Raw genomic sequence first — 14,612 nt, forward strand, 5'->3', positions numbered from 1 at the left:
GGTTTCTAAACAGATTCTACCCACAAGCCATAAGACGCCTGAACATCTAATCAAATGGCTACCCAGACTATTTGCTGCTACTCTATGCATAGTCACTTTAATATCTCTACCTATATATTAACTCGACTAACCAGTACCCCCACACATTCTCTGTACCGGTACTCCCCCTGTATATAGCCTTGCTATTGTTATTTTACTGATACTCTTTAATTATTGACTTTTTTTGTAACTGCATTGTTGGTTAAGGGCTTGTCAGTAAGCATTTCACTGTAAGGTCTACTACACCTGTTGTATTTGGTGCATGTGACAAAGACAATTTGATTTGATTGAAATAATTCACTTAAGGGGAATTATCCAGAATGGTCATTGCATGACCACCTAGTAAGTTCAAAATACTGCAGCCAATGTTAATTGATGTGTCCCAAAATAATTGATATTATGAAAGTTTCCGACAGGATTGTCCATCAGCAAAAAAATGTTGTAGTGAAAGTTTTCAAAAACATTACAACCAATCAGAATCAATTGGACACAGTATTACATAATGCAGCTTTAATATTTAAATACATTTATGATTTTAGTGGGTAAACTGAGCATTATGCAAAGTAGTTAAATCATGTATGTCAAGGGACTATGTTACCATAAGTAAATCTTACAGTAAATATGGACATTTCCTTTACATGTGTTATGGCAATAAAATACACTGTAGTTGGTACATAGGTCGTGGTGCAGCAAGTTTGAGGTTAGTGGAGAAGCACAAGTGGGACTTTGAGTGAAGTAACTGAGGGCAGAAAAGGATATCAGGGTGCCCAGGAACTTGCAGCTGCTGATCATCTCCATGTCAATGTACAGTAGATGGGAGAATGGTCAAGTATCACCATCTACTTTGTTTTGCTTATGCTGAAACTTGTCCTATCACCATTGTCAGGTCCCACAGCTCCTTCATGTACTCATGTGTACCATGGTAGTGTCAGGTCCATTTTGGGGATACACATTCTTATAATGTAAAAAATCTAATTTATTACAGGATTTACACCCAGAGCCTGCTAACCAGTTTGTGGGTAAGGATGGCGTTGAACGCAAAGCTATAAAAGAAAATGCACTCTGACGTATGTAAAAATGTATAATTGACATTTGTTGGGGCAATAGGCAAACTGGAGTTGTACAATCCATTGTTCCAGTTTATTTTATCGATATCGACTAGGCTGCAGTGGAGATGGTAAGAAGCTTTGATATCATGGGGACCTAACTACTAACGTCCTTTCCTGGTACACCCAGACAGACACTGCAGTCAAATGCCAACCAGCGGCTCTCTGTCCTACGGTGGCCTGACGTCAAACATTAGCAAGTGTCAGATTGAAGAGTCTGGAAAAAATGTAAACAGAACCATAAGAGCAGATTACTTTGACATCTTTACTGGCACAGTTTTAAAATGTCTAATTGTAGTCACTTTCAATTGATTCATTGACTCCAAGAACCATAGATTGTTTGTAGTTCATAACATTAACACAACTGACAAACGTTGCTCGACATTAAATTGGGATACATGTTTTAATAACATTGGATATTTGATTGGACTTAATGTTGCATACCTTATGTTGTGCATGCCAACCAGTTGAGAATCACCTAAATTAATTGATACTTGATTAATCAGGACTCCTCTGCTGCTTTATCAGCCTCTCCCTTGCCCACTCCAAGCTCCTCTTCATGGTTCCCTTCTGCAAGATACAATTGTGTGAAAGTAAAGCGGAAGGAATGGGAACCCTATTCCTTTGAAGCAGTACTAGGTATAGGCCTGAAGTTATTTTATTCTAATAAACTTCGATGGAATATATTAAAAATAAACGTGCACATTAGTCTACTCTGTTCGAAAGCTGACATGTAACGTTAGCAATGGTTTTATAAGGTTGTCACTAGCCAAATTTGCTTTATGTGAGCTTTCTGTGTCTTCATGCTAATCGCGAGCTAGCGCGGCTAACGTTAGCATTTAAATGAAAGCCAGTCAGGCTGAATAAATTGCCTACCTTAAGTTGTTTTGCTTAAATACAAGGCTTTGGGCTAAAAACGTAACTCAAAAACATGTCCTGCTTCAGTACTAGCCGATAAGTCACATTTAGGTAGCTTGTCTTAAGTCAATTATAAAGCAAAATAAAGACAATAGTCCAAAAAAATCGAGAACTACCAGGATTTTGAGCATCTCCGTTGTCTAATCTATGTATGCCTGGCCCTGCAAGCAAGCAACACTCTTGCTAGTATGTCAATTAATTTACCTTGATAGCATTAACACAGTCCAATGTGTTTCCGTGGCTGTTATAGTTTACATGTTTTTTTCAGCATTGTTTTTAATAAAACATGACGGTGCCGTTCACTGCAACTAGCAGTATGACCGGGCAAAGTTTGAGGCTAACTAATTTCTATGATATAATATGGCCGGGGTTCGAGGCTACCTACGTTAGCTAAATTAGCTAGCAAAATATCTGATTTAGTTTATGCTAAACACTGCTGATCCTGGTGCTAGATTAATGTTAGTTGAATAATCTATATCACACCGAGAGATTTGACGACTATCCTCAGGTGCTGTGAAGAGAAGGTTTGACTGGACGTTGTTACTGGGAGGCTGTGTGGTGGGAAAGGGTAATGCAGGTGTGGCATATAAAAGACATGAGCAGGGTTGGAAAAGAGCTCAACTGTTTATTTTGTTACAATGACAAATCCTGGCGCCTGAGACTCCTCAAACGTCGTTTCCTCAAACACTGACAGAGTTGGGGTGTATCTGAACTCCTCAAAAGGCATTCTGTCCTTCTAACAAGTCTACTATGACACACCTGCATTTCACTCCACCTTCACTGAACCAATACTGTCAGTCAATGACTATTCATCAGTGTCTCCGTGCTTGGTCTCAAATGAGGAGAAGGAAGGATGGCAGATGGTTTCAAGATAATATCCTGTTCAAGGGAGATACATGTATTTTCTCGGTCAACTTAAAAAAATACTCTATTTTCCATAATGATTCAAACATTTCAATGTTCTGAACCACCTCCATTCTCAACGTGTTTACATCAGAGGTCTTACTGTACATCTCAAACTATTCAGATGAACAGTATACATGATTCTATGGTCTTAGTAAAAAAATCTAATGTTTTAATGTTTTTAGATGTGATTCATTTTTATTTAATAGAAAGTAATTGTTAACATTTCTCAAGCACTTGACCCCAAACTCAGGTCTTCTTACCCCAAACCACACCTCTAACCCAGCAAGTATGGGGATAGTGAGAGAGCACACAGAGATAGCCATGCTTGACTTGCACCGCACCATCTGTCTCCCTCCAACTTTTAATGAGACACCAGGAAGAGAGGGGAGACTAGAGAATAGGGAAGAGGATGGATCCATTCAAACAGACATCTTGTTAGACTACAGCGCTTCTCCAAGGTAATGGTCTTGGTGGATATTTGCTGGATATTTTTGCTGTATAGTGGATAGATAGAAGGAAGTAGATTAACTTCATGTTGCAGCTGTGTGTTGGAAGAAGGGAGGGGGTATGGTGTGAGGTGCTTGTGTCTCGGCTTAACCTTCTCCATTTCACAGGGGTACCAATGAGTCCCACCGCGTCGCCGGCACGATTTGGACTTCTAACCCTTTTTAAACATTGTGTTTGAGCTACAGACTTCTGGGTTGTACCATTAGATTTGGGGCTGCAGGGTAGCCTAGTGGTTAGAGCGTTGGACCAGTAACCGGAAGGTTGTTCAAACCCCCGAGCTGACAAGGTACAAATCTGTCGTTCTGCCCCAACCCACTGTTCCTAGGCAGTCATTGAAAATAAGAATTCTTAACTGACTTGCCTAGTTAAATAAAAGGTCAAATAAAAATTTGTACCATTGGATTTGTCTATGTCTCCTGCTTCAGCTTTGTGATTAACAGGGGCCGAGCTAGAGCGGTGTTTGTGGGACAAGGGCGGATCCCGAAAGGGCCCGGGGCTGGGTAGAGTTACGTAAAAGCGATCTATAAAAAGCTGACTCACAAACATGCACGTATCATGTTGACGCTCACAAGCTACATAAGAGTCCTTAGAAGGTAAGGGGTTATTCTACAAAGAAGATCATAGGAAATCCAAGGATATAGTGCCTATAATACTCAAACATAAGCTCACATAGTTGCTGTAACAAACTCCAAACTGCACAGTTGTCACTGACTAGTTGGATATTCATTTCCCACTGACCAAACAATTGTACAGCATTCATATTCAGGTTTTTGTATTAAGTCCCACTTTAAAAAATATTTTTTTATAAATATACATTAGTCAATAAAACGAACGAATGCAACTTTTTATGTCAAATTGTTTTACTTGTAGCCCTAGTTGTCCTGAAAATAAAATGGTAAAACACTGAGGCTAAATAAGGGCTGGACATGCAGATAAATGAAAGTCATAAATGAAGACTATTTTTGTTGGGGTCTCAAGACTGATAAGGTTAAGCCTTTTCTCTGCTCTGACATTTATGGATAGCCGCTCATTAAAAAAAACATCAATCCGGTACACAAGAGGATTCACCACCGTCTCAGTATATTAGAATTTGTCCTTACTTTAAGTGCTCCATCTGAAGTTCTAAGGAGCAATCAATCTTAGATCATGTTCTTTCCCTTGTTCATCCTTGCCTGCACACTCTCAGATTATATATTACAGGACAGAACAAAATCCAACCATTCCTCATCCAAAGCAAGTCAAACTTTGGGCAACAGGGGCAGGGGCCAACACAGACATACAGTACGCCTAGGGGACAGTAGGGACACTGCTCTTTAGTGTCCCTAGAGGATGCCAGGTGACACTACTGATCCACCGGGCTGCCTGCATTACTGCATATGGGTCAAAGGTACACAATTACACCAAATAGACTAGAGCAGGGGTATTCAACTCTTACCCTAGGAGGTCATTTCACCCACCAGGTGTCCCAGGTCTAAACCTGTCCCTGAATAGAGGGGAACAATGAAAAAAAACTGGCTTTGAGGTCCAGAATCGAGTTTGAGGGGACTCGAGCAACAAACAGTTTTCAGTTCTTTATTAACTGAAAAAGAGGAATTGTCAAATGTTATAAGGCACATATTTTCACATCTGCACAGATGTCATATTGAGCGACCCAAAAGTCAAAGTTGTCAATAACTTAAAAAAAGGTACAAAGTGTGTAGCGCTGTGATTGTACATTAATATATTATGTTCTCCTGTGTGACATATTCACAATCTGTCTAGTACAAAAACACCACATTTAATCAGGACAAAATCCTGAGTTGCTTTCAACTATTTGAACAGACAGGACCAATTGCTGGCATGTGAAAATGTTCTTTTTTTTGTAATCGCACATTTTTGGATATATACATTCTACAGACATAGCTTGGACTGCTGGCCTGAAAAACTGTCAAATGCTCTTTGTCATGTAACCTTAATCTTGAAAAACACATTGCTAAACAATGCCAGTAGATTCATTTTGTCACACTTTAATTAAATGCTTCTTCAACCTTTCACCTGAATAAAACATCCCCAGATCAAACTTGGCAAGGTGTGTACCGAAAGTCCTTTGGTAAACAGGAAATTGAAACTAAGACAGCACCAGAGCCAACATGAATCCCACTGTCGTTACAGAATGAGTGAGATGTAGCGGATAAAAGTTCTGCCCTTGAGCTAACATGGTTGCCTTAGTTGCCACACATCTTCATCCATCAAAAAGGCACCTATGAAGCCACTCCTGTAATACTTCTCCATTCAATGATTGTTTTATAGCGCAATTCTCTCATGGCAAAATGGCACTTGGCAGGAAGCTTCAATTAAGACAAATGGCAGGTCCCCGAGGACACAAGGAGATAGTGAAGTGTGGGTGAGAGGATGAAATGAGTGACCAGAAAACTTGCCTAGTTAAATAAAGGTTAAATAAAATAACATTTTAAAAAACGGCTATATGAGGGATGAGTACATTAAGCTGGGAGTCGGGGGTGGGGGGCATCCTTTGGGTGCAGCAAGTCTCTGGGTAAATTGGGACCCAGTCCATGGAGGCAGGGCTGAGGCATACATCCCCAGCGGGGCCCGGCCATCCTAGAGCAGGACCCGATTCAACCCCTACCCTTCCCCTTGGCCGAGATCTATTAGATAGGAACAATATGGTGGACGCTGTAGTACTACACTGCTCAGGGCTCTCCGACGCTGTTCCTGGAGAGCTACAGTCCTGTAGGTTCACACCAACGCTGTTCTTGGAGAGATACCTTCCTGTAGTTTTTCGCTCCAACCCTAATCTAGCACACCTGATTCTAATAATTAGCTAGTTGATAGGCTGAATCAGGTTAGTTACAACTAGGGTTGGAGTGAAGACCTAGGGCAAGGTAGCTCTCCAGGAACAGGGTTGGAGAATGCTGACACTGCTTATACCTATTAAGACCCGACAGACATGCTAACATCAAGGGGTTAGGGCCAAGGGGAGGTTTGTGGAACCTGGCACTACTCTAAGGCCCTGGGCATGGTGGCTACGTAAACAAAGACTACGATGAGCAGCACCACCACAGCCAGCGTGGGTAGAACCACTGTGGCCACCTGCGACCGGGCCTCCTGCATGGCCGCCTTACGCTCCTTCTTGTCCCTGGATGTCTCCTTCTTGGGCTTCCCCTTCAGCTGCCTCATGGTGACGCCCTCCCTGGGCAGGCACACTGCAACACTCCGTAGGGTCAGCCAAGTCTCTCAGACAAGTCCTAGAGATGCAGTGACAGTTACTGCCTCTACAGTTCTGAAGGTGCAGTCATTGGTGGTCCACTTGCTCGCCAACACCACGCACCTGTGACCAGGAAGAGAACATACAGTATACAAATCAGGCTACGGCTATGTATTTTCATTAGTTTATTGGTACCTTGGGCTAAGTCTGACTAAGACTTAAGTGAGAGACAAGAGAACCATATTTTACATTACATAACCATATCTATATTACACAATTAGCCAAATCCAAATGAAGGATCATCCTAAACCACAAGAGTATGGTCAAAAATGACCAGTTCTAAAATGCTACGAAATAACCATTATAGTTCATCCTCCCCTGGTTTCCCCCCTGCACGTCTAATGGCAACGCTTCCACCGAAGGATCTCTGAAGAAATAGAAATGACAACCGAACGAACACAGGGCAGCAGAACCGCTGCACATTGTTGTTGTTACTTAATATACAAAAAAATCTAATAAAAAACACTATCCGCTAACAAGGACATTTTAGCATAGCAAAATTTACATAGTCACTTCACACTATGTAAATATGGGTTTTGAGTAAGACATCTCTTGGATGCTGAATTCCAGGCTACATAAAGTGATGTGGTGTAAATTCTGTCATTGTATACGCAAGGCCTTCATGTCATTTTTAATCTCTCTTGGATGATATACCGTGGATTCTGGTAGACTGCAGGCTGAGGCCCAATCTCAATACTCAGCAGTGTCATAGTGCCTGAAACATTCTTGGCTGTTGCTGCAGACAGGGAGAGTCTGAACCAGTCAGCAGGAGTTCCACACATTCTGACGTATTGGACTACTTCCTTCAGATTGACTGTGTGGAGAGGCTCTCCTACTGTATTCTTTCATATCACAGCAGCGACTGATAGGTAGACGACCTGGGTCATGTTCAACAAGAAGAAAACGTTTTCAAAGTGAATAAAAACTGGGAGGTAGGCTAGTATCTGAATTATTAAACGGGGAGGTAGGCTAGTATCTGAATTATTAAACGGGGAGGTAGGCTAGTATCTGAATTATTCAACTGGGAGGTAGGCTAGTATCTGAATTATTCAACTGGGAGGTAGGCTAGTATCTGAATTATTAAACGGGGAGGTAGGCTTCTTACCATCTGCACTTGTCCAACAATAACAACCTAGATTTTCACAGTGTGCCCTATTGAACACAACCCTGGTATTTCCAGAAGGATGTTTAGTCTTTAGCTCATTGTTTGGCATTGAATTGTCCCCTCCCTTGTAGGGATGGCCATTGGTAATCGAGTACTCAAACGGATGTCAAAACTATTATTATTGAGTCTAGTGTTCCATTTGTACACGTGCATTCGCGGAGCACAACTAAGCAGAAACCAGGTCAAACATCAAACAGTTCGCCCCAAATTCCCTTGCGTTCCCTCAACACATGCACACAAACTCCCATTAGTCATACAGAAATGCCTATAATTACATATACTACTGATGGGATAAACCAGCTACATTCCTTGCCAAATGACACGTTTTAACACAAATTCCAAATGGAATGGTTGACTGAAGTAGGGAATTAGGTGTTCCAACAACAAGCTGAAATACATTTTCCACTTGGGCTACTTTGCAGTTATCACTAGTTACCACAGACAACGCCAAAATTGGCTATATTGTAAAGATTCATGAAGGTTAGGCATAAGGTTAGCAGTGTGGTTAAGGTTTACATTCAGATTTTAATTAGATACATTTTAAAAGTAGGTGGGGTTTATAACTTTGTGGCAACTGACAAACCCACATTTTCTATACGTGTGCTTTGCTTTCAATTAGCTAAAAGCTAGCTAGTTAAAGTCTGTGTGTGTACTTCCATTTGCACCACCGTACAGTAAAGCAACGCACGAGTTGAAGATATTGAAGGCATGCGGTTCACAGGACACACAGGACATGCCCAGTGCGGCATCCCCAATGTAGCGTCGTGGAATGACTTACACAAGAGCGCAAAGAGTTAGACTGATCTGGTGGACATGAGGCGTTGGAATTGGTTAGTCTAGGCTATAACCCCCTAAACAGACAGATTCCACACTAAAAATACGCAAAACAGTTTGATAAAGACAATCAGCGTATTTATCAGAGTCATTAAGCCTAGGCATACTCACCAAACAGATGTTGTGGTCGTAATTCATCCCCATGCAGTTTTCAATGTGGAATTGTTCATCCAAATTCCAAAGAACAGGCAGAATCAACTAAATCAAACATCTGTGTATCTATTTTTTGAGCCCTGTATCAAGAGATCACTGAGAATAACTGTTCTAGACCTGAAATGTGCATATATATATATATATATATACACACACACACACACAATCATATAAACTATAAAATAGGTGTCTTGACTGCGATAAGGGCTCAGGGAAATAAGAGCATCTTGTCAGATAATTTAACATATTGAGTATTTGATGTTTGGATGAAAAACATACCCAAATTAAACTGCCTATTTCTCAGGCCCAGAATCTAGAATATGCATATAATTGATTAGATTAGGATAGAAAACACTCTAAAGTTTCCAAAACTGTCAAAATATTGTCTGTGAGCATAACAGAACTGATATTGCAGGCGAAAACCTGAGGAAAATCCAACCAGGAAGTGCTGTTTTTCCTGAAACCTCTCTGTTCCATTGCATTGCATGCCTTCCCTCCATTTAAAGGGATATCAACCAGATTCCTTTCTCTATGGCTTCCACATGGTGTGAACAGTCTTTTGACATAGTTTCAGGCTTTTATTCTGAAAAATGAGCGAGAAGGATCACATCGCGTCAGTGGATGGCTGTGTCCCCCCAAAGTTTTGCATGCGCAACAGCTTGCAGCAGACATTTTCTCTCTCTCCTATTGAAAAAGCTACAGTCCGGTTGAAATATTATCGATTATATATTGTAAAAACAACCTGAGGATTGATTATAAAAAACATTTGACATGTTTCTACGAACTTTACGGATACTATTTGGAATTTGTCTGCCCCGTCGTGACCGCTCGAGCCTATGGATATCTTAACAAAACACGCCAACCAAATTGAGGTATTTTGGATATAAAAATAATCTTTATGGAACAAAAGGAACATTTGTGTAACTGGGAATCTCGTGAGTGCAAACATCCGAAAATCATCAAAGGTAAGCGATTCATTTTATTGCTTTTCTGACTTTCGTGACCAATCTACTTTGCTGCTAGCTGTTTGTAATATTTTGTCTGCTGAAAGTGATGTCTTAACATAAACGCTTGGATAGCTTTTGCTGTAAAGCTTTTTTGAAATCTGACACACCAGATGGATTAACACAGCTGTGTTTTGCCATATTGCACTTGTGATTTCATGACAATTAAATATTTTTAGTAATTTCATTTGAATTTGGCGCTCTGCAATGATCCTGCTAACAGGATGGGTGCGCCAAGAATTAACAAGACAAGGCTATGCCATTGCACAGCCATAGACTTCTACAAGCAAGAGCCATTACACACACACACACACACAAAAACAGGATTTTAGAAATGGCAAATTCATTATAATATAGATAAAAACAAATACCTTATTTTACATAAGTAAAATAGACCCTTTGCTATGAGCCTCAAAATTGACCTCAGGTGCATCCCGTTTCCATTGATCATACTTGAGTCATTTCTACAATTTGACTGAAGTCCACCAGTGGTAAATTAAATTAATTGGACATGATTTAGAAAAAAGGCACACACCTGTCTATATAAAAAGGTCCCAGAGTTGACAGTGCATGTCAGAGCAAAAACCAAGCAATGAGGTCGAAGGAATTTTCCGTACAGCTCCGAGACAGGATTGTGTCGAGGCGCAGATGCGGGGAAGGGTACCCCAAAAAAATGTATGCATCATTGAAGGTCCTTCTTTCTTCTTTCTTAAATGGAAGAAGTTTCTAACCACCAAGACTCTTCCTAAAGCTGGCCACAAGGCCAAACTAAGCAATCAGGAGAGAAGGGCCTTGGTCAGAAAGGTGACCAAAAACCCGATGGTCACTCTGAAAGAGCTCCTCTGTGTAAATGCGAGAACCTTCCAGAAGGACAACCATCAACCATCTGGTCTGTTGAAACCAAGACTGAACTCTGGCCTGAATGCCAAGTGTCACATCTGGAGGAAACCAGGCACCTCTCATCACCAATACTATCCTTATGGTGAAGCATGGTGGTGGCAGCATCATGCTGTGGGGATGTTTTTCAGCAGCAGGGACTGGGAGATTAGTCAGGATCAAGGGAAAGATGAACAGAGCAAAGTACAGAGAGATCCTTGATGAAAACCTGCTCCAGAGCGCTCAGGAACTCAGACTGGGGTGAAGGTTCACCTCCCAACAGGTCAAGGACCCTAAGCACACAGCCAAGACAACACAGGAGTGGATTTGGGACAAGTCTCTGAAAGTCCTTGAGTGGCCCCGCCAGAGCCTGGACTTGAACCCGATCGAACATCTCTGGAGAGACATGACAATAGCTGTGTAGCGACACTCCCCATCCAACCTGAGAGGATCTGCAGAGAAGAATGAAACTCCCCAAATAAAGGTGTGCCAAGCTTGTAGGGTCATACCTAAGAAGACTTGAGGCTGTCAGTTTTTTTAAAAAAAAGAAAAAAAAAGTGTTGTTTTATACATTTGCAAATATTTTCTAAAACCAGTTTTAGCTGTGTAATTATGGGAGTTGTGTGTAGATTGAGGTATAAAAAATAATTGTTTAATCAATTTTAAAGTAAGGCTGTAACGTAACAAAAAGGTGGAAAAAGTGAAGGGGTCTGAATACTTTCCAAACGCACTAATATAACCAGTTGATATTACTGTTTCATTCATCTTAAAATTGCACTTTTTATTGACTATATAATAGGCAATTTAGCAATTAGGATTCATTATCTGTAATGGTTATGATAAATTAGGCATTGTTGCACACTGTTGGCATATATACTGAACAAAAATATAAAAACGCAACATGTAAAGTGTTGGTCCCATGTTTCATGAGCTGAAATAAAGGATCCCACTAAAATGTGCAGTTTTATCACACAACACAATGCCAAAGAGGTCTCATGTTTGAGGGAGCATGCAATTGGCATGCTGACTTCAGGAATGTCCACCAGAGCTGTTGCCAGAGAATTTAATGTTCATTTCTCTACCATAAGCCGCCTCCATTTTAGAGAATTTGGCGGTGCGTCCAACCGGCCTCACAACCGCAGACCACTTGTGGGGGCAAACTAATTCTGATTTGCTGGGCCTGGCTCCCAAGTGGGTGGGCCTATGCCCTCCCAAGCCGCACCCATGTCTGCGCCACTGCCCAGTCATGTGAAATCCATAGATTACAGCCTAAGGAATTTATTTAAAATTGACTGATTCCCTTATATGAACTGTAACTCAATAAAATTGTTGCATTTATATTTTTTTGTATAGATAAATGCATCATTTTTTTCTGTGCTGGCCTTCTGTTCTAAAAAATACCATATTTTTTGTTGTTGTTGAGTACTCTGGGAGTACTGAACAGTCAAAATGTCTAACATCCGTCCCTCTGTCAGAATATAAATAGACTGGTGAAAGTTTTTAAAGTGGACTGGCTTTTTCGGCATTATGGACATGCATCAGACCCAGGATTTCATATGGATTGGCCATGCTGTGATGCAAATACATTAGGATATTGTTCTATATTGTGCCAACTGATATTACTGCATTCTTTATCAAATGTAAACAGTGTAAAAATAAAAAAAATCTGATAAATAAAGCCTACTGGGCTACAGAACACAATCACCCCAGTCAGATCTTCCCTGAATAATTTTAAACAGCTCTGCCCTTCCTTATCACAGCAGGAGATATCTCTCTCTCATATATATGAGTAGCCTGGCTCCTGAAACAACCCCTCCTCTTGGAAAAGGGAAGTTGGATCTTGTATAATGGGTGTCTGGATGCAAGTCACTAGCCCTGATTTATACAAGTGACCCTAAAAAGCCAGTACAAGTAGTGCTCAGCCTCAAACCTCACATGCTGACACTCAGACTACCAGTTGACACTGCCTCTCATAGAGAATAAAGAGCCTGCATGAGACCGATTGAGAAGTGAGGATTTGAGATGTTGGTTTGAGCAGATTGGTTAAAAGACCAAGACTGTGGCCCCCCTGGAATGGAAAGGGTTCACTGAGATGATATCCACAGGTCTCAGACCAAGACCCAGTCGTTTTTCAGTATCGATTCTAATATTCTGTTGATATAATATCTTCCCTATATCAAACCAAACAACTACCTCTCCCCCTACTGTATTTATTTAACTCCTTTGTTTTTCAGTTTCAGTCATTAGAAAGGCCTCTTTAGTGTCCTAAGTTTTCATAACTGTGATCTTAATTGCCACTAAGCTGTTAGTGTCTTAAAGTCCGTTCCACAGGTGCATGTTCATTAATTGTTTATGGTTCATTGAACAAGCATGGGAAACAGTGTTTAAACCCTTTACAATGAAGATCTGTGAAGTTATTTGGCTTTTTACGAATTATCTTTTAAAGACAGGGTCCTGAAAAATTGACGTTTATTTTTTTGCTGAGTTTAATATGTGAACAGCATGTTGAATCCAATAGCTACAGTTTATGTTCATGTATACGTAACGTTAGTATTAAACTAGTTCGCCTAATCTTCGGTTTTGTCGACGAGAAAGATCCACAGGTAGTCGACAGGAAAGCAAGTCGATGATCATGCAACCATATGCAAGTGTCATTTCACGTAGTTATCTGGTTGATTGATTGTTCAACGAATTTGGGCAGTGTTGCTAAAGCCCAAGTCAGTCAAACAGTGCATGAAGCCACGAAGAAGTACGAGCTCAACATGTGACCGACTAACATATGCAATAATGTAACCATTTGGCATCAGGGTATATTTAACTAATTATTAGCCTGATATAGGAACTAGCTACGTTAAGAACTTCAACGTCAAAAACGAAACGTTTGCGAGCTAGCTAATCCCTAATGTTAGCTAGAATTCTGTAGCTAGCCATAACGACACTGACATTGGCACATACTTGCGCCACCTCTACCAGTCGAAAATATAACTACAGTAGCTAACCTAATTAGCGTTACTTTCACTTACCTACTTAATCAACAATATCCACGTTTCAATGTTTTGTTTTCACAGGGGAAACTAAAACAATCCCCCCCTTGAACTTGTATGCTCTAAGATTTTGCCCGTGTGTTCTCCTCCGGTTCTGACAGGCTCGTGTTGCTCTGCTACGCAATCCGCCCCTTGTACCTATTGCCGCTTTCAAGTGCTAGTCGGAGCTAGGAAACTCGGACATTTACCCACTTGCTAACCATGTACGCGGCACGTATATAACTACAACCAGTTAGCAAGTCTGACATTTCCGCGTTTTCTCGTTCCGAATAGCATATGAACTCTGCATATGCTCTGCACTCGGGAGATTACGTGGCAAATGGCAATAGAGCTCAGAGATGGAGGCCGAGGCCAAATAAACTCAATCAACCAGTTCGCCCTATAGGGCAAGAGCGACATAGCCACTGGAGTACAGATGTTTTCCTGTCTTGCACCTATAGTTGGGGAAAGAGGTCCAGTTTTACTAAGCAACAAGTAGGATGGTTGGTGAGCTGCTCTGGATAGGGTAGAGTAACTGGTAAGTTTACATAGTATGATGTCTCTGAATAATTCTGTCTTCAATTATCATAACACACTGACCAATACTCATGACCAAAAGTATGTGGACACCAGCTCGTCGAACATCTCATTCCAAAATGTCAGAGTTGGCGTAGTGGTTAAGTGGGCCAGTAACTGGGCCAGTAACGGAAAGGTCGCTGGTTTGAAACCCTGACTAGATGAAAAAAATATGTTGATGTACCCTTGAGCAAGGCACTTAACCCTAATTACTCCTGTAAGTCACTCTGGATAAGAGTG

The 14,612-nt window shown here is 40.9% G+C and overlaps 1 long non-coding RNA gene across 3 annotated transcripts; it reads right to left on the minus strand.

The window, feature by feature from the left end:
• Positions 1-534: 534 nt before the first annotated feature.
• LOC109905876 (uncharacterized) lies at positions 535-14,201 on the minus strand. 3 transcript variants are annotated; one of them, XR_004203196.1, is made up of 4 exons: positions 13,797-14,201; positions 2,268-6,804; positions 1,590-1,715; positions 535-1,362 (listed from the first exon to the last, which is right to left on the minus strand). It is a non-coding gene; the product is annotated as an uncharacterized LOC109905876 (long non-coding RNA). The 3 variants fall into 3 exon arrangements; XR_004203197.1 differs by having other exon boundaries at positions 2,547-6,804; positions 13,797-14,196; XR_002257329.2 differs by having other exon boundaries at positions 4,577-6,804; positions 13,797-14,167.
• Positions 14,202-14,612: the final 411 nt, after the last annotated feature.

The sequence above is a fragment of the Oncorhynchus kisutch genome, linkage group LG15, assembly GCF_002021735.2.
Source record: "Oncorhynchus kisutch isolate 150728-3 linkage group LG15, Okis_V2, whole genome shotgun sequence".
Lineage (NCBI taxonomy): Eukaryota > Metazoa > Chordata > Actinopteri > Salmoniformes > Salmonidae > Oncorhynchus > Oncorhynchus kisutch.